At 40.3% G+C, this 26788-nt stretch overlaps 1 non-coding gene across 1 annotated transcript; it reads left to right on the top strand.

The window, feature by feature from the left end:
• The first annotated feature begins 7293 nt into the window (after positions 1 to 7293).
• Positions 7294 to 7395, top strand: LOC140534976 (U6 spliceosomal RNA). Its single transcript, XR_011977515.1, has one exon. It is a non-coding gene; the product is annotated as a U6 spliceosomal RNA (small nuclear RNA).
• The last annotated feature ends 19393 nt before the right edge of the window (positions 7396 to 26788 follow it).

The following is a 26788-nucleotide window of genomic DNA, read 5'->3' as shown; positions in this document are numbered from 1 at the left end:
TCAGTTTCTATACATGTATTGACTTTCTTTGTTTGCCTTACAGGTTTTTCAGACAGCATGACCGCCTCCCTCCCTTCCTATTGGTGGATCTGTCCTTCAAGGGTCTGTGCATCTGCAACTGTGTGTGATTCGCTACTATCTGTCTGCAAGTGTGTAACAGGTAGGTTATCATTCAGTTTCTATACATGTATTGACTTTATTTTTTGTGTTACAGGTTGTTAAGAAGTTCATCAACCTCTTGTTCTCCCTGAAGGTGTATCCTTCTAACAAATATTCTCATCTGTAACTGTCTGTGGTTCGCTGACCATCATTCTGCAACTCTGTAACAGGTAAGTGATCATTCAGTGTCTATACATGTATTGCCTTTTTGTTGTCTTAGAGGCTTTTAGAACCAACGGCTCCCACCTTCCTGATGTTGCACACAGACAACAACGGTCTGTCCATTGCAACTGTTTGTGGCTCGCTATTAATCTTTCTGCAAGTGTGTAACAGGTAGGTCATCATTCAGTTTCTATACATGTATTGACTTTCTTTGTTTGTCTTACAGGTTTTACGGACAGCATGACCGCCTCCCTCCCTTCCTGATGGAGGATCTGTCCTTCAAGGGTCTGTGCATCTGCAATTGTGTGTGGCTCGCTATTAATCTGTCTGCATGTGTGTAACAGGTTGGTCATCATTCAGTTTCTATACATGTATTGCCTTTTTGTTGTCTTACAGACTTTCAGGACCAGTGGCCCTCCCCTTCCTGATGGTCCATACAGTCAACAAGGGTCTGTCCATTGCAACTGTGTGTGTCTCGCTACTATCTGTCTGCAAGTGTGTAACAGATAAGTCATCATTCAGTTTCTGTACATGTATTGACATTCTTTGTTTGTCTTACAGGTTTTTCAGACAGCATGACTGCCTCCCTCCGTTCCTGATGTTGGATCTGTCCTTCAAGGGTCTGTGCATCTTCAACTATGTGTGAGTCGCTACTATCTGTCTGCAAGTGTGTAACAGGTTGGTGAGCATTCAGTTTCTATACATGTACTGACTTTCTTTTTTGTGTTACTGGTTCTCAATTAGTCCATTAACCTCTTCTTCTCCCTGAAGGTGTATCCTTCTAACAAATATTTTCATCTGCAACTGTGTGTGGTTTGATGTTCATAATTCTGCAACTCTGTCACAGGTAAGTGATCATTCAGTGTCTATACATGTATTGCCTTTTTGTTGTCTTACAGGCTTTCAGGACCAATGGCTCCCCCTTCCTGATGGTGCATACAGTCAACAAGGGTCTGTCCATTGCAACTGTGTGTGGCTCACTATTAATCTGTCTGCAAGTGTGTAACAGGTAGGTCATCATTCAGTTTCTACACATGTATTGACTTTCTTTGTTTGTCTTACAGGTTTTTCGGACAGCATGACCGCCTCCCTCCCTTCCTGATTGTGGATCTGTCCTTCAAGGGTCTGAGCATCTGAAACTATGTGTGAGTCGCTACTACCTGTCTGCAAGTGTGTAACAGGTTGGTGATCATTCAGTTTCTATACATGTATTGACTTTCTTTTTTGAGTTACAGGTCCTCAAGAAGTCCATCAACCTCTTCTTCTCCCTGAAGGTGTATCCTTCTAACAAATATTTTCATCTGAAAATAAGTGATCATTCAGTTTCTATACATGTATTGCCTTTTTGTTGTCTTATAGGCTTTCAGGACCAATGGCTCTCTCTCTTCCTGATGGTGCATACATCAGGAAGAGATCTTAACTTCAAGTCAACTGTGTGTGGCTCGCTATCTATCTTTCTGCAAGTGTGTAAGAGGTAGGTGGTCATTCAGTTTCTATACATGTATTTTCTTTTTTTTGTCTTACATGTTCATGACCCCATGAGCCCCTCCCTCCCTGACCATGCATCCAGCCACCACAGTCTGTCCATCTGCAGCTGTCTTGCTCGCTGTCTATTGTTCTGCAACTGCGTTAGAGTTAAGTGATCTTACAGTTTCAAAACCCGTATTGACTTTATTTGTTGTCTTACAGGTTCTGAGGATGTCATTATCCCCTCCCTCCTTGATGGTGCATCTGTCCATCAAGGGTCCATCCATCTTCACCTGTGTATGGCTCACTGTCTATCTGTGTGCAACTGTCTAACAGGTAGGTGATCCCCATCCTGATGGTAGATGTGGCCAACAAGGGTCTGTCCTTCTGCAACTGTTTGTTTTTTGCTTTATATCGGTCTGCTTCTGTGTAACACATAGGTGATCATAACGTTTCTATATATGTATTTTCATTTTTTTTTGTGTTACAGGTTCATACCCCCCCCCCACGTAATGGTGGATCCCAGCAACAAGGTTCAGACTGTTGTCAGTCCACCCACTGCTCCTGACTCAGTCCCAGTGATGAGCTCCATTGGTAGAGAGACCTCACTTCTGGTTCTGTGGTGGACCCTCTGCTCAGAACTCCATTAGGACATCTCCATTCCTACAGCCTGCAGCTAGGCCGAGAAATTAAGCAGCGCCTGTGCGAGGAGTGCAGCTGTCCCACTCGGAGTATGGAGGTCCAGATCGCAGAGGTCTTCAGCTCACCAACTGGGACAAGCTTCGCCCCTCACTTTGAACTGGACACAAGCAGAGAGCCACTGCCTAAGCAGCCCAAGAGGAAAAGAAGGAGGCGAAGACACTGAGATCAGGAAAAGCAGCAAACATGACTTTTAACTCCTTTTTACTATTTTAACTACTTTTCTTCTTCTTCTTTATCTTTTTATTATTATTATTATTATTATTATTATTATTGTTATTATTATTGTTGTGTACTTTTTTCCCTCATAACTGATGTACTGTCATGAACTTTGGCACAGAAATGTGCAATTGTGAAATATAAGATTAATAATAGAACTGTAAATTTTACATTAGGGTTCACACCTTAATCTATAAACCTAGCTCTTTGTTACTTTTTTTAACTTTTTATTTATTCTATTTATTGTTTCGTGTGTTTTTCTCTTTTAGTATAATACTTGTTAACGGTCTGTTTTTTTTTTTGTTACATGTCATACTTGTGTTGCTCTCACCAAGTAAAATTGTAACATAGTTGGCGGAATAAAGAGATTCTGAGATTTGGGGTTTACTGTGTAAAGTGGTCTGTTTTCATCTATTTCCAGAGGTGAAAAGTAACATTCCAAATTCTTTTATTACAGTAGTTTTAATAATGTATGAGGACATCACATATTTGGGTCTAGGTCATCTTCATTCATCTTTAATCAATTTCAAATGCATTAATAAAAGTCGATTAATCATCAGCTGCCAACAATGCCTCCCAAAACCTGTTAAATCTCTACTTTTTCAAACTGAGGATTAAATCTAATTAAATCTAAACTGGTTTATGCTGGTCTGGTTTGCTAGTGTATGCTATTTTTTTCTAGAAGGGCAGTTTCTCAAAGGTTTATAGTCTTTGCGATGCTCTTATACTATAACACCTGCTGGTGCGAGGTGCGTTCCACTGATGTGTCTCTGTGCATTTTCACCAATTAAATAGTAAATAAGCCTGTAAAAGAATTGATTGTCCATAAAATACTCTTATGAATTATTCACACTGGATTATGAATTCTTTCTAGAAAACAAGCAGTACATTCTATTACACCAAATACAATAATAAGTAATAAATACAATAAATGAAAGTCTAAATTAACTAAAATAATGACAATCACTTGTTAGTGTTACTTTTATGGTAATAGAAGGGAAGTGGTATTTTGAGGAAACAATATTTTGTAGACAACAGTAAACAATTATTTAATATTTAAATTTACTTTTGGTATTATATTATAAATGGATTATTCTATTATATATTTTCATTATGTAATATAACATTATAATATTGTTTTTATAAGCACAGTCTATACTTACCTGAAATATCGAGAGTCTCAACACCCAACTGAATGACATGTGGAAGAAGCGCCATGTAGCGATTATTATATGTCACTAACAGCTTCCTTGTATAAAGACTCAGCGCTTCTAGGTGTAAGTAGGTCAGACGGGCCGGTGCCGCGACACCTCTACCCCCCCCCCCCCCCCCCCCGACTGTCCCATTGGTTAAAATATTGCACATGATAAATTGCCCATCTTCACACAGCTGTCATACTTATATGCCAGATTAAAATTTATGGAAAGATATTAATTGATCTTTACTGAGATGTTTTTATCTGAATAAAGTTTTGCTTTTATCATTTATAAATTATAATTTTGAACAGCTTCATATGGTCTATATGAAGCTGTTCAAAATTGTAATTTATAAATGATTCATCATTTTTATACAGATAACAGCTCTCACTGGAACACAGAACAGAGGAAAACAACTCAACACACTTTTAATCAACAATTATAAGACTTCAGTGGTTTCAGTGGTTAAAAATATTTGAATGTTTTTTCTGGTCTTTCAGGTCTTTTAATATTTAATTACTAAAGCAGAAGAAATCCTTACATTAATTAATAAGAAAAAAATGTAATTGTAATTGTTTTGAACTCCAAAGCGTCTGAACAAAAGACATCTAAAATACAAGAGGGTCTCTGGTAATTCTTGTTCCTCCAGCAGCAGCAGAGTCACTGGGTCAAACGAAACGAGCCTCTCATTTCTTTTATGATTGATACAGTCAGTTACAGATTCTGGCCGCTAGACGGCGACAAAGCGCCAATTACACGGGTGTTACTCCAGCAAGGGCAGACATATGTTTGTCGTAGCATCTCTGCTCGTTTCTGGTAAACATGTTATTTATAACTATATATTCAGTGCCAGCATTTAATAATTGAAAAACATCTGTTAAAAGCCATCACTGTTAATACATTTAAATTCATGTAAAATCATTGATTGAATAATTCAATATCAGTATAATTTAAAAATGTTAAAAATGATAAACACTGTGAGGGGAAAATACAGCGCTGATGTAATGTGGTTAAGTGACCAGCAGATGGCAAATATACCGTTTAATATCAGACTGAGTTAAACCTGTGTTAAAAGACCAGCAGCTGGAAAGCTCCAGTAGAAATCCTGATTTAATGATCATATAAATGATCAGGACAGACGAAGAGGTTCGTTAAGCAGGGTGACCAGACGCCCTCTTTTTACCGGACATGTTCTCTATTTGGGATGTGAAAAACGTGTGCGCATTTATTTCACATCTGTGTCTCTTTCTACAGTCACTACTCAGTCTGTGTGCGGATTTATACACTGGAGTTTAATATTAGAGAACAACACACAATTTCCTAAATGTCAAGGTCACAATGTAGTCCTATGTGAATTTGTCCTAACAGGAGTGAGCAGTATTTTAAACATATTTCATGAGTTGCATATATTCTAATGCACAGTATAAAAACGTAAATGAGGTTTTTGAAAAAGAACACTGATCAAAATTAGAGAACACTCTCAGACACCTGCAAATTGTTGGTGTTAATCTGGCACGTGGTGCTAATTTCCTTAATTATCTGACAAACCCTATTTAACTGGCAGCAAAACTTTCCTGTTTTCACTGACTTTGCAAGATGGAAAGCCGTTCCAAAGTGACTGAAACCCTCCGTCAGCAGGTTGTCAAGATGAAGGCCAAAAGGGTGACCCTATCAGCCATAGCAAGAGAAGTTGGTCATTCCAAGTCTGTGATTTCTAGAATACTGCATCTTTACAACACCACAAACTCATTCAAGTCCCCCTAGAAGGCTGGTCGTCCACGAAAGACAAATGCAAGAGAGGACAGGATAATGCAGAGAATCTCCATGGGCAATCGGTTCAACACTGCAGCTGGAATTGCTCACCAGTTCAACGTTTACAAGCATTTGGACTGAAATCCCACTCTGCAGTGACCAAACCTCTCATTAGCAGAAAGAATCAAAAGGCTATATTAACCTTTGCTGAGGAGCATGTTGTGTGGACAGAGGAAAAGTGTTCCAGAGTTCACTTTAGTGATGAAAGCAAGTTTCATTTATTTGGGTCTGATAGGAAACATTATGTTCGTTGACAAGCTGGGGAAAGACTGAACCCAAAGTGTGTAAAGAAGTCAGTGAAAGGTGGAGGAGGAAATGTAATGGGTTGTGGAATGTTTTCAGCAGCAGGAGTTGGGCCTCTCATATAGCTACATGGCAGAGAGAATGTAAGTGTGTATCAGAACCTTCTTCAACAACACGTGGTTCCTTCCTTGCATTTGTCACTCAATCAGCCAGCAATTTTCATGCGTGACAATGCCCCCTGTCACACAGCAAAACGGGTAAAGCAGTTCCTTGAAACTGAAAACATTGAAACAATGAATGGCCAGCTCAGAATCCTGATCTAAACCCAATAGAAAACCTCTGGAAAACCCTTGGTGATAAAGTTATGGCCAAGAAACCCACTACAGTCACCGAACTGTGGAAGAAACTGCAAGAAGAGTGGACCAAAATCACACCAGAGCAGAGTGAGAGACTAGTGATGTCCTGTAACCACATATGTGCTGAAGTCATTCAGAGCACATGGCTGTACACTTCCTACTGACTGTTGTAACCTTCAGAAAATGTAGTTGTAATCTTTCTCTGTGCTACAGTCATTGCTGTTCTCTAATTTTGATTATTGTGTTTTTTGTGAAATAAAGATTTGTTGTTGAATACTTTGGTTATTTTGTTAAACGCTGTTCTAGTGGTATGGTATATCCCTAACAAAAATCCTTCAAATGTTGACCAATGAAGATTGCATTATTTCTGCAAAAATCAAGTGTTCATACATTGTTCTCTAATTTTGATTTCCAGTGTACAGCTTTAAACACGCCTGTTGAAGCACACTTTTAATAATCGATTATTATCAATTTTATAGATTCGATGTAGCAGCTCTAATGCAGACATTTCCTCCAAGTCAGCCGTTTTGTAGGTGCTATTGTCCTTCTAAAGCTGTACTGGTCTGCAGAGGAATGATTTCTTGAATTCTGAAACTAAAATTCAAATGTTTAATTATTATTATTAATTATTTTGCACAGTTTAAAATATTACTATTTATTTTTACATATAAGTTGACCATTTCTGTACAAGATATTAAGGTTGCATAGAGGCCAAACCTTAATCCACTGCATTCAACCGATACTCACTGTCATGCTGGCTAAGCTAGACATGGACGGGTGAACACTCGCAGGGACGGTGCGATGCATGATAACGTTTTAATCAAATAAACAGGGGAAAACACAAGAGTGCAGCAATAACAGAGAGGGATAAACAAGACAAACGTGACAAACTAATGCGGGCAAAACCTGAAGGCCACCTGAGGCTGGTAGGCAGCCAGGGAGCAACGCGAGGCTGGGCCAACCTAACGGAGGGGGGAAGCTTGCTACGGCAGCACATATACTAAAATTGGAACGATACAGAGAAGATTAGCATGGCCCTGCGCAAGGATGACACGCAAAATCGTGAAGCGTCCAATCTTTTTGTGGGGGCAGTGGTGGCTCAGCGGTTAGAGCGCCGGGATATCGATAACAGGGTTGTGGGTTCGATTCCCGGGCTCGGCAAGCTGCCACTGTTGGTCCCTTGAGCAAGGCCCTTTACCCTCTCTGCTCCCCGGGCGCTGGAGTTGGCTGCCCACCGCTCTGGGTGTGTGTGTGTGTGTACTCACTGCCCCTAACACATGTGTGCGTGTGAGTGTGTGTTCACTACCAAATGGGTTAAATGCGGACGACACATTTCGCTGTACAGTGTACACTGTACAGTGACAAATACGTGCACCTTTAGGTACAGGAACCCAAACCGCGCTCGTCAGGCGCTGATAAACTTACGTGACTAGAGTGCAAGGAAACCGGACGCCGACTCTTACTGGCGACCAACCAGTGAACCAGACAGCGAACTCCTTCTGAATCAGCTCCGATAGAGCATACACTACCGAAACCCGTAGACTCTCCTAGAAGTCTCATGAACGTGAGGCCAACATAACGCTTGACGTCGCAAGAGTAATTCTCGGCCCAGACCTTGGCGTTTGCTCCCCTTTTGTACCCCAGCTCTCAGGTGACCCAAATCAGAACATGATAACAGGAATCGAGTGTCAACGTAAAAGTCCTTGAACATGAAGCCTGTAGACTCAACATGAAGTCTGACACTCAATTCATAATCAATGCTAAACGAGTCTGCTTTCACTAAAGCTTTCTTTTCTTTTAAGCATATCATGAGTTTTAACTCTTTAAACAGTTTAAGAACTAGAGCTCAAGCTGTACGCACCTCTCCTCAGCCATTCCGCAGAAGACTGGTGTTCTGCCGATTTGTGCTACCCATCCAAATGTGATCTGCGCAAGCGCGGACCCACAATCCACCAACAAATGCTTTCATGTGTTTTTTATATTAAATCTGTTTTTCTCACATGCAAAATACAATCTCAGCAGACATGTAGAAAGTACTAGAGACCCAGACTTGAGTAAAAGTACAAGTGCTCTATCAAAAAAGTGACTTGAGTAGAAGCAGAAATGTCTTTAAGCTCCAGACTTAAGTAACTACATGCAATACTTATGTACTTCCACTTAAGTACTGAAAGTAAAAGTACAGTTTTGTGTTCTGTAGTTCTTACAGAAAGCAGTCAAAAGTCTGAGTATCACTGTTTTTATTATTTCAAATGCTCAGACGTAAGGACTGTCACAGTTCCTCTGGCTGTAGTAGAAGGACAGAACTGTAGAAGACGGAGTTCATGAACACGAGTCTTCAGTTAACTCTCTAAACAAACTCGCCCAAAAGAGAGAAAGCTGAACAAAACTGACTCAACCTGCCACATACAAGAGTTTCATCTGTAAAAGCAGTGAGGAGAGCAGCTTAAAACCCTGAGCTTCACTCTCTGTAAACTAGACTACAGCTAAAAGATCTCTGGCCATTCGGCCACATACGAGTATTTGAAGGTGGGGAAGGTGGTGTTTCTTCTAGTGGTTCTTCCATCTCGGAATAAACTACAGAGCTCTAGCGTTAGTGTCCTCACTGCAGCTGCAGCACATAAACATCTAACAGAGTAAAAGTATTAAACTCATCCAAAATATGTAGTGAAGTAAAAGTGGAAGTAGGAGATAAAATAATCCTCCAGTAGATACAGATACAGTATTTTAGTACTTAAGTACAGTACTGAAGTAGTTCTACTTCATTACTATATATCTCTGAATCTGAGGATTTACTTGGGTGTTAATATATATAAATATATAAAATGATTTCTTATTACCTCTATTAGCTCATATTTACACTGACATGGTGATTTACACTCTCCTGCTGGGAGCGTTCTCTCATATAATGATTTTAGTCTATCATCATTTCCTACTTACTGGTGTATTTAGGCAGCTTTACCTGTAAATATACACTATGGTAACATTGACAGGAAACGTGATCCACGCACAAACCTGGTTAGTGCGAGAAACATGAGTGATGACATCAACTAATGCAGAGGCTTCCTCCAAGTACTTCAGCCGTCTAGTAGGTACTAGTTTCCTCCTGAGGCCGTACTGACCTGCAGAGGAACGATTCCTCAAATCCTGAAACTAAAATATGTATATTTAATAATTATGTACAGTTAAAAATATTAGACAAATTTATTAAAAATACACCTCGGAGGATAAATGTACCATCTCTATAGGAAATAAATCTTGCTGTTGTTAAAACAACCCTTGAGGAGCAGATCTGTGATACTCATCACACGGGTTCCTACAACAGCTTGCACTGCTAATGACAGAAAGAACAGAAAAACCAGAGGAAGCTGAAAGTGTGGAAGGCGATGCCAAGGTGTGACTACTTTTTTCAGATCCCCTGAGGTGGTGTACTGAAGCTAAATACCACACATTCAGTCACTGTCCAAATACTTATGACCCTGATTGTATTTAAATCAGCCCAACATTCTAAGCTCTAATGTTTATCTAATGTTGGTCTTGTCCATGGTTAGGTTTGGAGTCTGACTGTTTGAGGCTGTGGACAGGCTTCTTTTATACAGATAACAAGGTCAAACAGGTGGCATTAATACAGGTAACGAGTGGAGGACAGAAGAGCTTCCTAAAGAAGAAGTTACAGGCCTGTCAGAGCCAGAAATCTTGCTTGTTTGTGACCAAATACTTATTTTCCACCATAATTTACAAATAAATTCTTTCAAAATTCTACCATCTGATTTCCTGGATTTTTTTTTCCTCATTTTGTCTCACATAGTTGTAGTGTACCTATGATGAAAGATACACACCTCTCTTATCTTTCTAAGTAGGAGAACTTGCACAATCAGTGGCTGACTAAATACTTTTTGTCTCACTGTAAATGTTTATTAAATACAACAAATGAAAATCAAAATAAATGAACTAAAATAAAGAATGATGTTTACCTGTTAATGTTATTGTCATGGCGTGTACGGCCAGACCTGAAGGGATGAACACTCACAGAGATGGAAATCGAAGCAAGATACTTTATTAACCAAATACAAAACAACGGGATCCGAAAAGCAAAGTGCAGCAACATGGGCAAAACCATGAACAGAACCAAAACGCAAATCAGATGGCAAACAAAACAAACCTGGGACTGGGAGGAGCAGGGAGCTAAACGAGAGTGAAACGAGGGGGAGAACTAAAGGGGTATAAACACAAAGCCACAAGCCTCGCTTTGGCAGAGGGGGGAGATACAAAACTAAGGACAGAGCCGAGCTCTGTGTACAAACAAAGGTAGCGGGGGAACCAGCTGCCAGACCAGAAAGCAAGGCCAACCTAATCTGAACCTACTGCCTAGAACTTGGGTCACCATGGAACCTGAGCAGGAAGCGAACGTACCTGGCTTGCCTCCGAGTCGGACAGAGAATCTCTCCTGCGTTCCACAAGGCTCAGTTCTTGGTCCTCTTCTTTTCTCACTCTACACTCACTCTCTTGGTAAAGTGATATCCTCCCATGGATTCTCTTACCACTGTTATGCTGATGACACTCAACTCATGCTCTCTTTCCCACCGTCTGACACACAGGTTTCTGCCCGTATCTCAGCATGCCTCGCCGACGTCTCTTCGTGGATGACTGCTCACCACCTCAAACTCAACCCCAACAAGACGGAGCTGCTGTACATCCCAGGAACTGCTGGACCAAGAAACGATCTTGCCATCTCCTTTGAGAACTCACTGGTCACTCCTTCTACAGAAGCTCGAAGCCTTGGTGTAGTGATGGATGATCAGTTATCGTTCTCAAGTCATGTTGCAAACGTAACTCGGTCCTGCAGATTTCTCCTGTACAACATCCAGAGAATTCGACCTTTCCTCTCTAGAGAGGCCACCCAGGTGCTTGTTCAGTCTCTCGTCACTTCCAGACTTGACTACTGCAACTCTCTTCTGGCTGGTCTCCCTCTGTGCACCATCAGGCCCCTGCAACTCATCCAGAATGCAGTGGCACGGGTCGTCTTCAATGTCCCAAAATTTAGCCATGTCTCTCCACTGCTGCGTTCTCTCCACTGGCTTCCTGTAGCTGCCCGCATCAGATTTAAAACCCTGACGCTGGCCTACAAAGCCAAGAACGGACCAGCTCCTCTGTATCTGATGGCAATGGTCAAAAACCGATCCGCTCCAAGAGCCCTTCGAGCTTCAAGTACGGCTCGGCTCGACCCGCCACCCCTCAAAATCCGCGGAAGACAAGCGTCCAGGCTTTTTTCTGTCCTGGCACCAAAGTGGTGGAACGAGCTGCCCCTGGGTGTCCGAATGGCCGAGTCCCTCGCTGTCTTCAAATGCAAACTGAAGACCCACCTCTTCAGAGAGTACTTGGACGAATAGTTCTATGGTCGCCTTATTGTATTGTGTTTAGTAATGTCTAAGCTTAGTGGTATCTTTTGGAATTATTAGTCTGTTCTAACTAGCGAAGGTTTTCTTCAGTAAATAGCAAAGCACTTTGTAAGTCGCTCTGGAGAAGAGCATCTGCTAAATGCCGTAAATGTAAATGTAAATTCCGAGTTCCGAATTCCGAGTTCCAAATTCCGAATTCCGAATTCCGAGTTCTGAATTCTGAATTCCGGGTTCTAAGTTCCGAGTTCCGAATTCTGAGTTCCAAATTCCAGGTTCCGAGTTCCAAGTTCCGAGTACCAAGTTCCAAATTCCAAGTTCTGAGTTCTAAGTTCCGAGTTCTAAATTCAGAGTTCTGAATCCCGAGTTCTAAGTTCTAAGTTCGGAATTCCAAATTCCGAGTTTGGAATTCCGGGTTCTAAGTTCTTAATTCTGGGTTCCGAGTTCGGAATTCCGGGTTCCAAGTTCCGAGTTCGGAATTCCGGGTTCCAAGTTCCGAGTTCGGAATTCCGGGTTCCGAGTTCAGAATTCCGAGTTCCAAATTCCGAGTTCCAAATTCCGAGTTCGGAATTCCGGGTTCCAAGTTCCGAGTTCGGAATTTCAAGTTCCAAGTTCCGAGTTCGGAATTCCGAGTTCCAAGTTCCGAGTTCCAAGTTCCGAGTTCCGAGTTCCAAGTTCCGAGTTCTAAGTTCCGAGTTCGGAATTCCAAATTCCGAGTTTGGAATTCCAGGTTCTAAGTTCTTAATTCTGGGTTCTGAGTTCCGAGTTCGGAATTCCGGGTTCCAAGTTCCGAGTTCGGAATTCCGGGTTCCAAGTTCAGAGTTCTAAATTCCGAGTTCCAAATTCCGAGTTCTGAGTTCTAAATTTCGAGTTCTAAGTTCCGAGTTCTAAGTTCCGAGTTTCAAATTCCGAGTTCCGAATTCCGAGTTCCAAATTCCGAGTTCTAAATTCTGAATTCCGAGTTCCAAATTCTAAGTTCCGGGTTCCAAATTCCGTGTTTCAAATTCCGAGTTCAGAATTCCGGGTTCCAAGTTCCGAGTTCGGAATTCTGGGTTCCAAGTTCCGAGTTCGGAATTCCGGGTTCCGAGTTCGGAATTCCGGATTCCAAGGTCGGAATTCCGGGTTCCAAATTCCGAGTTCAGAGTTCTAAATTCAGAGTTCCGAATTACGAGTTCTACATTCTGAGTTCCAAGTTCTACATTCCAAGTTCCGAATTCCGAGTTCTACATTCCAAGTTCCGAATTCCGAGTTCTGAGTTCCAAATTCCGAGTTCTACATTCCGAGTTCCGAATTCCGAGTTCTACATTCCAAGTTCCGAATTCCGAGTTCTGAGTTCCAAATTCCGAGTTCCAAATTCCGAATTCCAGGTTCTAAGTTCAGAGTTCTAAATTCTTAATTCCAGGTTCAAAGTTCCGAATTCTAAATTCCGAGTTCTAAATTCCATTTAGAAATCGGAATTCTGAACTCGGAATTCTGAACTCGGAATTTGAAAGTCGGAATTCGGAACCCGGAATTCTGAACTCGGAACTCGGAATTTGGAACTCAGAATTTAGAACTTGGAATTCGGAACTCGAAATTTAGAACTCGGAATTCGGAATTTAGAACTTGGAACTGTCTCTTTTTCAACAACAGCTACGTTCTTTTATAAACATCTCCTACAGAAATGGTAAATTTATCTTCTGAGGTGTATTTTTATTTATTTTAACTGTACATAATTTATATATGTTCATATTTTAGTTTCAGGATTCGAGGAATCGTTCCTCTGCAGGTCAGTATGGCCTCAGGAGGAAACTAGTAACTACTAGACGGCTGAGAGGGTACTTGGAGGAAGCGTCTGCAGCTAAAAGTAGAGCTTCTAAGCCCGAAGCTCCAGAGATCTCAAAACAGGTGTTGAGCTCCAGGCTGGACCACACTTGCATCTCCAAGTCTATCAGTACTCCTCAGCAGGTAATTCACACACCAGCGCAACCTAGAACCCCTTCAACCATGATCCTCCCTCATTTAATAGACTCCTCTTTCAGATCAGAGGTAGTAAAGCTCCTCTGTAGATGTATTTTTAGGTCCTAAAACAACCAGTTTAAGAAACAGATCAGGAACATTCATACATGACTCAACTGAAGAGGTTTTCAGAAATCAGGTTCTGAATCTTCTTGTTGTGCTTCCTGCTGTTGATTTAGACTGTCGTCAGTCTACCCACTGCTCCTGACTCAGTCCCAGAGACGAGCTGCTGGTCCATGGCCTCAGTATGAGGGACTACCATAGATCACTCAGGACAGCTTTGGCCCTACAGTCTGCACCTGGGCTTCCAAATTAAACAGTGTCTGTGGGAGGAGCTACAAAATGAGATGCTGCACCATCAGACTTCATCATTGGTATGCTGTTCTTTTTAAGATGGGCAGTGTTATTTTGACACCAGACATACCTTTTGGAATTATGGTCAGAACGTTCAACCAGGATCATCAGCCCATCATAACACATTTGTCCACTTGGGTTTGGGAGATTGGATATGTGTCTATCTATACAAGCTTGGACACCTTTATCTGGGGTTAATTAAGGCTCTTTTTTGATGGTAGGTGTGAGCTATCGACTATTTAACCTGAGTTTAATTACACTTTTGCAAGTATGTTTTTAATCATAAAATGTTAATCTCATTGTTTTTCACGTTGTTATAGGTTGACGTGTCACATGTAAGGTATTGGACATGATATATCTTGTGTTTAATCTTTAAAACCTGCTGTATTACAGGTATGTGTTCTGTTACTAGGCAAGTTTCTGGTTGTAAAATCTCTAATCTGAAAATAAACAAAATCTTGTGGTTTTCAGTTTTGCTTTGATGCATTTTGATGATGATTGCAAGCAATGTTCAAAATTTCAGTCTAATTAACTTTAATTGGAGCAAACTGATCATTTATTAATGAGCTACACTGAACACATTAGTCTTGGGACTCATTTGTACTTATGACAATTTTGATTGGAAATTAAATAAGTCTGCTCTCTGACTTTGGTGCATTACTGTAGGGCTGTATGTCAAAACAATAACTATTATTGTGTTTTAGATCAAGGATGGAAAGACAGGCAATGAGTTGCAGGAAGCTGTGACTGCAGCACCATGTCTGGTAAGTCTCGCAGGATGCAGCTGTAAGACAGCGCTGATCACAAAACTGGAAGAATGGTGTGTGCTTCAGAGGACAGTTAAGCATACAGACATTACTTACAAGCTTTCTTAGACATGGTATGGTATAAACATGTTAATTAATGCCCACATGTTTAATCTTTTGTCTCTTTTATTAACTTAACTATGTGTTCGTTAAGTGTGTGTTTTGTTTGTTTGTTTGCTTTTGTTGGGTTTTTCCCCTCTTTTTCTCCCCAAAGGAAATAGTGGTTTTATAATGTAAATCGCCTTCATTTTATCCTACATTTCCCTTAAATATCCTTAAATCTGACTGTGATGCAAAGTATTATATATACGCATATATACATTTATTTGTTGTTGTTTTTTTTACTAGAGGCAGTCATCTTGGAAGAAATCCTTATCTTCACAACTGGCTGTGACTCCATTCCTCTTCTGGGCTGTTCCCCTTGACCCTCTTGAGAGTTTGAAGAAAACTACATATCAACCTTACATAACAACTTTACATTAGCCATGGACTTTGAAATGCAATGGTGCAGGGTTTGGAAAAGCATGAATAGGTTTGTGTCCTCCAACACAATAGCTGCAAATTCTCAGTTATGTATTCTATCTTGGAGTCTCTATTTTTATGCTTTTCCTAAAATTAAAGCTCAGTAAAGAACTTACAACTGGTTAGTGATTTCCATGTTAAGAGCAGACTGAAAATTATTGTAACAAGAAAAACAAAAAAAATCAAATGTTGGTGTACTAGTATAAGAATGAGGATGGTAATGCATCTAAAACATTTTTATTATATTATTAATACATCAAATTTTTTGATTTTCTATTTCTGATTGTTTTATTAGTATATTCAGAATTGATATCAATAGTTAATTGTAATAATGACATTTTGAGGCATTATTTGGTACTTTTTTTTTAGTCCCCATTAACTAGCCCTCAACTAAAGGTTGTGAAATTAGCTGGTTGTTGATTGTATGTACTAACAGAAGCACTTTAAGAATTACTAAAAGCAATCACAGCTGAATGTGTTATTGACGTGTGGCTGACAGTGGGCACATGGTGGGCCCAAAGGAGAGGCAGAAAAAAGGCTTACAAAAGAGTAAACTTAAACCACCCCGAAGAGGAATTTATTCATAACAGCAAGCTAATGAACTGAAGCTAGCACAATGGGAAACCAGGGGGACACTTTCAGTCGGCCGCAGGGCTGGACAGGGCGGCCAGAGGACCTGGGAGACGGCCGCAGGTTGGCCCAGGCAGCTGGGGTCAGTGGAAGTCGGCTGTGAGGTAGCGATAGCGAAGGGAGCCAGAAAAAAATCCAGATAAAAAGGAACAGAGCTGGAGAGAGAAAACTCACACCAATAACCCAGCCTGAACATGGAGCATTGTGCTCACCCGACTGTTGAGGAGGCGGTAGTTTTAGGAGGTTGCTTCTGCAGCCGGGAATGGAGGACAGGTACTGTCCTTAGCGGTTTCCAGCCGCGCACCCTTCAACAGCTCCGCCCCCTGGACATGCGGCCCTGCTTGGCGTCCAAAACAGTGGTGCTGATCCAGCAGCTTGGTTCAGCACCTCGGACAGCGTGTTGTTGCTGGGCGCGCTTGTGTGACCCAGGTTACAAAAGCTTGATTAAAGTCAATTTTATTAATAAAAAAGATCACACTTAAGATACAGAGGAATTAAACTAAGAATGACTCATTCTTAATTAGACGAAAATAAAAGATTAATGACTGTAAAATAATGAATTTATGAGCAGTACTGAAACTAGATCCAAGCTGAGATTAGATAAGATGCTGAGAAAATAATGAATAAATAAATCAAGACACAAATATTTGAGGAAAAGAAACTTTATTCACATTTTTGTTCAGCACGCTACACATTTCAGTCAATAAGCTGATCAGGTGAAATGCGCGTGGCCGTCGCAGACACGCTGCACGAAATGAAGCCTTCGAGGGCTGAATGGAGCATTTTGCTTTATTTTCTGTGCACAGAAGCTTCAAATATTGTAAATAAGTTCAATTAATAGTTCATACTGTGTAGAAGTGCAGTTAATTGTGGTTGGAGTTGATATTTGTGTTCATAGAGAATTAAAACTTGAAATGAACTGAGATTTATCATCTATTATAGGTTAGGGTTTTTTTTTTACTGCTGTTCAAATTGGACCTTTCTACGTTGGATGGCGAGCCTCCCTGAACTCGAATCCAGGAAAGCTGTTCACAAGCACTGTGGATGCTGATTTGTGAAGGTTTTAGTTTTGTTTTTTTATTTTGCAGGTTGCAAGTCCTCATTCCCAGTGCGGTAGGAGGAAGCTCTTACCTTTTCCACAGACTGAACCTCTTGCACTTACACACATCCAACTGCAGCCTGTGAAACACAAGGACATTGCTGAACTAACCACCGTGGGGCGGACCGGCTGGGCCTACCTAATAATATAATGTTCATATTCAAAAGATTACCCTATTTATTTTATTAGTTATTTGTGTTAATGGTGAAAATCTAGGGTCTTAACTGGAAAAGTTTAAATGGAATTTTGCTAGACTTTATACAATTATGAATAAATTGCCATAAAAACAACTAAGATTAACTTATTAACTTATTTACTTATTTAACATTACTAACTGCTGATAATTATGACAAACAATGTATCTTTAAATGTATTTCTAAAAATGTTTTCTTTTATTTACATTTTATTTACTTTAATTTAGTAATGATAAACCTATTACTGTGAAAGCTAACAACTCAAGAAAGTAAATGTGGTCAGATAAAATGACTGAGCTCAACTAATTGTGATCAGGTAATTGGCTTAAAATGTTGTAGAAATGACTAATTATTAATGTGCATTGTACTGTAGCAGAAAGTAGGAGTGCTATAGCAAACCACGAATTATTTATTAATTACTAAATGTCCAAGCCATTGATTTTATTAATTTATTCCTGAATTATATTGAGATTTACCTGAGATTTTCACCCAGGACTGTAGAATTTACTTCACTGATTGTATCAGTTTAGACTCCAAATGAATAAAGCTTACCTTCATTCATATTTCAGTTCAGAATTAAATTCGGTCTCAATTCTGAAGGCAGTTCTATCACCCAGGGACCCAATCTCTTTGTATACATGCACACAAGAGATGCCGTTTTTTTTAATAAACCTGTAATAAGAGAGAGATGATTTCAAGTTCACAGCATTGGAGATAGATATGAGTTCAGTGTCAAAGTCAGCTTTATTGTAAAAACTGCGGTATGTACAGAACATACACAGGACTAAGATTGCGCTACTCTCAGACCCACGGTGCAACAAAATAAACATCAAACATTTAAACATTAAATAACAAAGCATAGAAATGGTATTATGCTGGTTTTAGGAATATAAGAGTTTAAGTGTTTTTATGGATAAATAGAGCTCCCTGACATTGATCTCAGAGGTAAAGTGGAATATGCAGCTGTGTACTTATAAAGTGTATGAATAAAGTGTATGTACAGAGCTCCCTGAAATAACGTAAAAAGTGAAGTGACATATGCAGCAGATTACAAATCTGGGGATGGTCAGTGCAAATATAAACAGTGGTGCAAATTGGAGCTTATAGACTCTTTTAAAGTGACGTGTGCATAACCAGTTAGAGATCATGCAGAGTTCAGTATTGAGTTTGTGTGTTTTGTGTGCAGGATCTAAAGTTTATATATAGTTTATTGTATGTTAAAGGGGTGAAAAGGGAAGGAGAGGCAGAGCAGGAAGAGAGTTGAGCATCCTGACTGCCTGGTGGACCGAGATGTCCCTAAGTCTGCTGGTTCTAGCCTGGAGACTCTGCAGTCTCCTCCCTGATGGCAGCAGGCTGAAGAAGCTGTGTAGTGGGTGGGTAGGGCCCCCCGCTATGCAGAGGGCTTTCCGAGTGAGGCGGGTGCTGTGTAGGTCTGTGTAGGGAGGGGAAAGAGGTGCCGGCGATCTTCTCAGCTGCTCTCACAATGTGCTGGAGGATCTTGCGGCAGGACGTAGTGCAGGCGCCGTACCACATAGTGATGCAGCTGGTCAGGATGCTCTCGATGGCGCCTAGAAGGTGCACATGATGGGGGTTGGGGCTCTGGCTCTTCTCAGCTTGCGAAGGAAGTAGAGGTGCTGTGAGCTTTCCTGACCAGTGAAGCTGAGTTGATGCTCCAGGACAGGTCCTCTGAGACGTGCACTCCCAGAAACTTGGTGCTGCTCACTCTCTCCACCGCTGTACCGTTGATGGGCAGAGGAGCATGCTGGGAGTGCATTTTCCTAAAGTCCACAACAACCTCCTTTGTCTTCTCAACGTTCAGAGAGAGATTGTTGTAACAAAACTCGTCCTACAGGACATTATCCCTGAGATTGTGGTTAGAAAATGAAGGTTGTTTGAAAAAGTACAATGACTGTTATATTAAATCACATGGACAGCTACTGCTATTGGTTAGAACCAGACTGGTCCGATTGATCTCGCACCTCGAGAATACACATGTGGAAAAGCTTCATTTGGTTAAACATGTATGAACTAGAGATCACATCAAGATAAAGAAACCGTGGAACTGTTAAACAAACTTGAGGACAAGCAGCACCGACATGAGTGTGTTTGTTTCACTCTGTGTGCCTGGATGCCTCACACCAACCCAAAGATTGTTACTCTCAGAAATGCGCAAAGCAAATAGTCGCACTGTGGACTAATAAGACTTCAGAAACAAGTAAGAATACAAAACTGAGAAGAGTCATAAACTGTCATAAACAAATAAGAGTTTGAATAAGAGAAATATATTGATTATGTTGGTGAAATCACTAGAAAAGAGCTGAAAAAAACTAAGACTATAATGAGAAACTAGTTATATAAAGAGGTTATTTTCCTTCCTCTTCAGGTAGACCTGTTACAGTATGCAAGGGAAAACTCCCTCAGAGCTGGAGGAAGAAACCTTGGGAAGACTCACAAGGGGGACCCATCCTCTTCTGGTCAGAACTATTTATAAATTATTGATAAAAATGACCAAACCATCTATACTGTTGAACTGCTCTGATCATAATCATAATATAAGAATCATGGTGTAGTAGAACTTAATATAGTCATGGCAGTGATGGTCAGAGTAATGATAGTTAATAGTGGTGATATTAATAGTGGCACATAGTTAAGAGTCCATTTAGGTTTTAACATGGTCATTAGACAGGTAGCAGTGGTAGGAGGGTGTGCAGCTGGTCTGGTATGGGTGGTGGTGGTGGGGGGCCTGCTGGTCAGACTGGTTGGTGGCAGCTGATCTGACACAGGTAGAGGGGACCTCAGTGGGAATCTTCCAGCAGGTTGGGCTGCATGGCCGTTTACTCGGAGAAGGTAAAAAGACAGAGAGTTAGTTCTGAGAGGATTTTATGGAGAGCAGAGAATGTTGAGCAGTATCAGAGTGTGTCTGATGACTGGAAAGTTCTGGGATAGACTCATCTTTGTGAGAGGCAGTTTTCCTTGGATCAGAAATGGCAGTCTTGGGCATAGAATATGTTACCTGGGTCTGTTGAAAGGTTAGCGTTGGTGAAGAAACAGATGTCTTTCCTAACAGGGTGATGATCTCTGCAGCAAGAGTGAACATCAGTTAGAGTGCTCTGGAATGAGCACTCCTCTGTCCTCCAAAGAGGGGTTTTAAAGTTGTGTTCTCCCTTTTAATGACTGCTTTAATAACTTAATCTAGGACCCAGTGCCCTACAAAGGAGGAGGTGTCCGTGTCAGCAGGTTGGGGTGGATGTCTGGTTTAACTCATCTGAATATAATGTGCTTTAGCATTAGTGCAGCATTGCAGTTGCTAAAGCACATCGTCCTGTGTCCAAGTGAGCTTCCTCCCACCTCCACATGGTAGGTGAATTGGCTGTGCTTACTTGCCCGTAGGTGTGTGTCTCTAGGTGCAGTAGCACCCTTTCCAGGGAGTGTTCTTGCCTTGTGATGATTTAGGAAAGGCTCCAGAGAAAAATAAGAAAATAAATCTGTGACCAATTGCCTGATTGGCGTTAATAGGTTAGTATGATGCTTACCTTGGTCTTTTAGGGTACATGGATTCCCGCACTCCAGCTGCCAGATTGCTGTGTTTAAGAGATACGTCACATTAATATAGCTTGCATTTACACTCGTATTTCAAACAGAGGTTCCTGTAATGAAAGGGTAAATCAGATCATGCTGTTTATATGCTTGAAACCTGTACAGACCAAAGGAGCCAACACCTCTAACTGAGCTCAGCCTCTTTCTGACTGACCTGCAGAGGTTAAAGAGGTCAGAGAAGGTCAGATCAGTGAAGAGTGATACAGCTCTAACACTCACACCAAGCTCCAGTCAGAGGAGGGGGAGTTTTTTCAGGAGGAGTTTAGGGCAGTGAGAGCTGTTGAAGTTAACTGGCTTTTCTTTATTGATAACTACCAATGTGGAGAACTGGTAGCGTTATGTTCACCTGAACCTTCATGCTGCTAAATATCAGGCGTTCACCAGTAGATCAGCAGCAGTTCTAAGCAGAGCTGTCGCAGTAATTACGCTACAAACTGATCGTATGATCAATGATTATGACCTCCATCATTTTGAAGAACATCGATAATGAAGTTTTGTTTATTTGCGTGTTTTTAAGACCTTTAACCAGGCGAGCTTTTCTGTTCTCCCCTCTACCAGACACACACACACACACACACACACACACACACACACACACACACACACACAGAGACCTTTCTGTTTATTAATAAAACTATTTTCGATCATCTATTATTCCATTACTTTTCCTAATGTTGTAGTTTTTGCTGTGGTATCGTTTCAGTATCGGTATTGAGATATTTAGGCAGGTATCGTATCTAAAGTCATAAGTTTGGTATCGTGACACTACTGTTTATCATGTAAATAGAAAAATATAAATAAGTAAATTATCTCTTACTTCTTATACTGAGAGCAGAAACCTCTGATAAAAAATAAATCTTTCTATCTGTCCGTCTATCTGTCTGTCTATCTGTCTATCTATCTGTCTGTCTGTCTGTCTGTCTGTCTGTAACCCTGTTAAAATTAGGACCCTCTTTCTGAGCCCTTCTACAGGGGCTGTTCATTTGCCCCCCCCACCTTCTCTCCCCCTCTTCACTTCTTGCTCTCTTCAAGTGTGAGTGTGTGTTGTGTCCAGAGCTGATGCTGTGTTGCTATTTTTTGTGAGCAGTTATTGAAGTTAAAAGCTGATTAAGGGTCCAAAGGGGATATAAAATCCCACATTCCTCGTTTTTTCAGTGTTCTTTAGTCCTGAGTTTGATAAACTCTCATCAGTTTCTGTTCAGTTGTGAAGAGAAACACCGGTGAGTTCAGACAGTGCTGTTTAAGGAGGGATTATGAGTTAGTAAGTGTAGATTTCCAAGTGATAAGATGTTGAAAGTGTTGATAAGGGAGTTAAAAGATTATTAAACAGCCGGAGTATAAATGTGGGAGACAGACCTCGGCTAGTTCGTTTCAGCTGCTAAGCTGTAGGCTAACAGGCAGAGGCTAGCGGGATTAGCATCTTGTTTAAGTGTAAATCTACGATGTTAAGTGTTAAATCCTGCTGTTTACGGACTCAGAGACATGCTGAGATGAATATGCTTGTCGTACAGTCTTGCTGAACTTAGTGTTTTGTTGACGGGAAAAGCGAGCGAATTTGTCCAAGAAGGCGAGCCAACCTGAGACTACACTTCCCAGAGTACTGCGCGAGTGACGTCAGTAGCGCGCACACACCCACACACACACACACACACACACACACACACACACACACACACACACACACACACACACACACACACACACACACACACAACCTTAGTCTATCCGGGTAGTGAAGATTTAAACACACTTTTCTGACACTTTGAGACGATATTACTCCAGAAAGGAACATTGATTATAACAAAAGGAAAAAACTGTTGGTTCACATTTCAGACTTAAAGGACTGTTATATTGTTGAAAGTTGAGTAAAATATCTCATGAATTCTTGACTCTGAAGTTTATTATTTTACTACCATTTAAGCTTTTGTTGTTAAATCTGAACTTGTGCATTTTTCCAGTACTGTTATTTTTTTTATAGAGCCTCATTGAACTACAGTTTCCTCTTATAACTCATTTATACCTCCTACTCCATTTTTATATGTTTTTTCTTTCCTATTAGCCACTCACAACTATTCACACACACATAAGAAGAAGGTCACATCATTTCTGTAAATAAATATATGATTATATCTTTAACCCTGTACTCACTGGTCCATCGCATCTCTGTCCAAGCTCTCCTTAGAGTACCTAGTGAGATATCAACACTGGTCCAAACCCCTGAAGAATCCCAACCTATGGTTGATCTGTCACTCAATAGAAATTCCTATTGTGGTGTAACAGTTGGTGTAGACACTAAGTTAGCTAACGTAGCTCCTGTGTTACATTTACGCGTGCTACGTATCTGTCTATCTACCTAACTAGACAGATTTGATCCATTTGAAGAAATTGTAGGACAGTCAGGACATCTCTCTTTGTTTTATTTCAGAAACAGGTTTCTGTAATGAAAGAGAAAAGCAAAAATGCTGTTTATTGTTTAAATAGAAAAATGTAAAGAATTATTTGAATTAAATGACCCCTTGCCTCTTGCTTATACTAAGAGCAGAAAATTCAGAGGGATTCATCTATCCAACTATCTATATATTTATCTAGCTAGCTATGTGTCTATCCACCCGTCATTGTTTTTATCCAGTTGGTGAAATTGCAGCGCTCTCATTCCCCCAGAATCACCAGGTAGTTAACATGTCACATAGTCACAAGTCTCTACTGTGTATGGGCTGGTGATGAGTCCGCTACCAGTGACCGATACCAGATACCAGTACCAGATAATGTGCTGCATGAGGCTTGTCTGTCCTGGTTGTTCTTTAAACAGCCCAGCTGGTATCCTTTCCTTCAGCTCCCTCAGCTTGTCCCTCATCTTGAGAACGTAGAACAGGATGTTTAGCTTTTCAGTCTTTATCAGAGCAAATGCTTCCGGGTAGCATAGACCCAGATTACTAAAATATGGCAATTTCCTCCCCGGCCTCTTGGTAAAGGGCGTATTATGTCCATGGCAATCCGTGAAAATGGCATGTCAATAACTGTCAGACTTATTAATGACACCCTGTCTGACTTTTTCTCAGATGCTGTTAACTGACACTCTGGACAGACATTACAAAATTCAGCTATATCTAGCAGCTGACTTGGCCTGTAAAATCGACTTGCAAATCTGCTGTGTGTTTTAGCCTGACCCAATTGACCTGGCCACGGGTCCGAATGACCCAGCTTTAAAACTTCATCTCTGAGACATTTGGGAACCAGTAATCGCTCAACACCATTTTTTGACCTAGAGCTTGTTGTCTTTCAGAATGAGTTGACTTCCCTGAGCTTATTCTCTTTCCTTAGCACAGTCTAAAAACAAGGGTTTGAGTGTTTCATCCTGCCTTTGCAACATTGCTATGTCACCAGGTAAGGCAAATGTTTCACTTATGGGTGTATCCAATTGTTCCACTATTTTTGTGCCTCTAATTTTTTCCTGTCCTTTTTGTTTTCTTGCATTTTGGTTTGACAGCATATGGTAATTCTTTTAAAACTCGACTGTTTTGTTTGCAGTTTAAACCTTTCTAGCCTACAACCTTGTTACAGCCATAACCTCTGCAGTTCTCTGCTCAGTGTTTAAAAGATATACCAGAATCGGGATATTTCTACCTAAAACGACAGCATGAGCAGATTTTTGCATTATGTCTACCTTTAATATGTAGCTTTGGTTGTTGATGTTAACCGTGAGTTTAGTTGTGGGGTATACCTGTTCATCTCTGTGTGTACACCTGACCCCAAGTTTACCTGTACTCTCAAACTGGGATTCTGGAAGACACTGTGGTGTTATCATGGTGTGACTAGCTCCAGTGTCAATAAGGGCTTTAAATGTTTTGTGTCCTATTTTTACAGGTATGGTTATCTCACTACTGTCCTGTTCCTGAAAGCTTATTTCGGGTCTTGGAACATATCAGAGATGATTTGTCCTGGTAACAAGCTTAGGACAATCTTAAATCTTTTGACCAACCTGATTTTAGCTAGCTGTGTTTAAACAGTTTGGCGATTATCTGTTGCCTGACTATCTTTGCTTCTTTTGCTAGTACTCCAGCGCCCCTGTGTGGTGATAAATTCACTAGCGGCTTAGGACCACAACTGACCCCGCCCCCAGACTTACTTGTGCCTATTGGTACACTCTGTTGCTGGAATCACAGAGCAGGAACTCCTTCTCAGCTTGCCTTGCTGCCACGAAAGCTTCAGCTGCTTCCACTGCTTGTGTTATGGACGCCGGGCTGCATACAGTTATCCAACGTCTGAGGTCTGGACTCACAATTCTAAGGTATTGTTTGAAAATGATGGTGTTCCCGATGTCCTCTTTCTTTTTTTTCTCTGGGAGTCATCCACTTTTCAGACAGTGATTTCAATCTGTTATACAGTTCACGATAGTTATCCATGGCAACATACGCAGCTCTAGCTTTTCCCTCTAGCAGAGGGACTACATGTATTACCGAATTATCGCTTCTAGGCCATATTGCTACTTATGTTGGTAAAATTGTAGGACAGTCAGGGTGTTTCTCTTTATTTCATTTCAAACACAGGTTCCTGTAATGAAAAAAAGATTACCTCTCATACTGAGAGCAGAAAACTCGAAGGAATCCAGCTATCTAGCTATCTAGCTAGCTATCTTTCTTTCTATCTTTCTATTTATCTAGGTAGCTAGCTATGTGTCTGTTAACTGGTCAAAGTTTTTATCCAGTTGTAGAAATTGTAAGACAGTCAGGGTGTTTGTCTTTCTTTCATTTCAAACACAGGTTCCTGTAATGAAAAAAGAATTAGATAATGCTGTTTATCATGTAAATAGAAACATATTAAGAATGTATTTAATTGAATTACCCTTTACCTCTTTTACTGAGGGCACAAAACAAAACACGAAGAAATTCATTTATCCAACTATTTATCTGTCTATTTATCTAGGTAGCTAGCTATGTGTCAATGAACCCGTCTTTGTTTGTATCCAATTGATGAAATAGTAGGACAGTCAGGGTGTTTTTCTTTGTTTCATTTCATTTACAGGTGCCTGTAATGAAAAAAAAGAAATCAGATAATCCTGTTTATTATGCAAATTGAAAAATATAAAGAATAACTTTAATTAAATTACCTCTTACCTCTTATACTGAGAGCACAAAATTCAGAGAAATTCATCTATCTAACTATTTACCTGCCTGTTTATCTAGCTAGCTAGCTATGTGTCTATTAACCTGTTATTTTTTTATCCATTTGGAGAATTTGTAGGACAGTCAGGGTGTTTGTCTTTGTTTCATTTCAAACACAGGTTCCTGTAATGAAAAAAAAAATCAGATAATGCTGTTTATCATTTACATTTATGGCATTTAGCAGACGCTCTTATCCAGAGTGACTTACAAAGTGCTTTGCTATTTACCCAAGAAAATGTAAATAGAAAAATATTAAGAATTTTTTTATTGAATTACCTCTTACCTCTTATACTGACGGCACAAAATTCGGAGAAATTCATATATCTAACTATTTTTCTAGCTAGCTAGCTATGTGTCTTTTAACCTGTCAGTTTTTTTATCCAGTTGGAGAATTTGTAGGACAGTCAGGGTATTTGTCTTTGTTTCATTTCAAACACAGGTTCTTGTAATGGAAAGAAAAAATCAGATACTGCTGTTAATCATGTAAATAGCAAAATATTAAGAAGTATTTTAATTAAATTACCCCTTACCTCTTATACTGAGAGTAGAAAACCATCTAATGTTTCTTTTAACCTTCTCAATTTTTTTTATCCAGTTGGTAAAATTGTAGGACAGTTAGGGTGTTTGTCTTTGTTTCATTTCAAACACAGGTTCCTGTAATAAAAAAGAGGGATTTAGTTAATGCTGTTTATCATGTAAATAGAAAAATATGAAGAATTT

Source organism: Salminus brasiliensis, chromosome 14 (genome assembly GCF_030463535.1).
Source record: "Salminus brasiliensis chromosome 14, fSalBra1.hap2, whole genome shotgun sequence".
Classification (NCBI taxonomy): Eukaryota; Metazoa; Chordata; class Actinopteri; order Characiformes; family Bryconidae; genus Salminus; species Salminus brasiliensis.
Note: the sequence above shows the minus strand (reverse complement) of the source record. Positions and strands in the feature narration are given on the sequence as shown.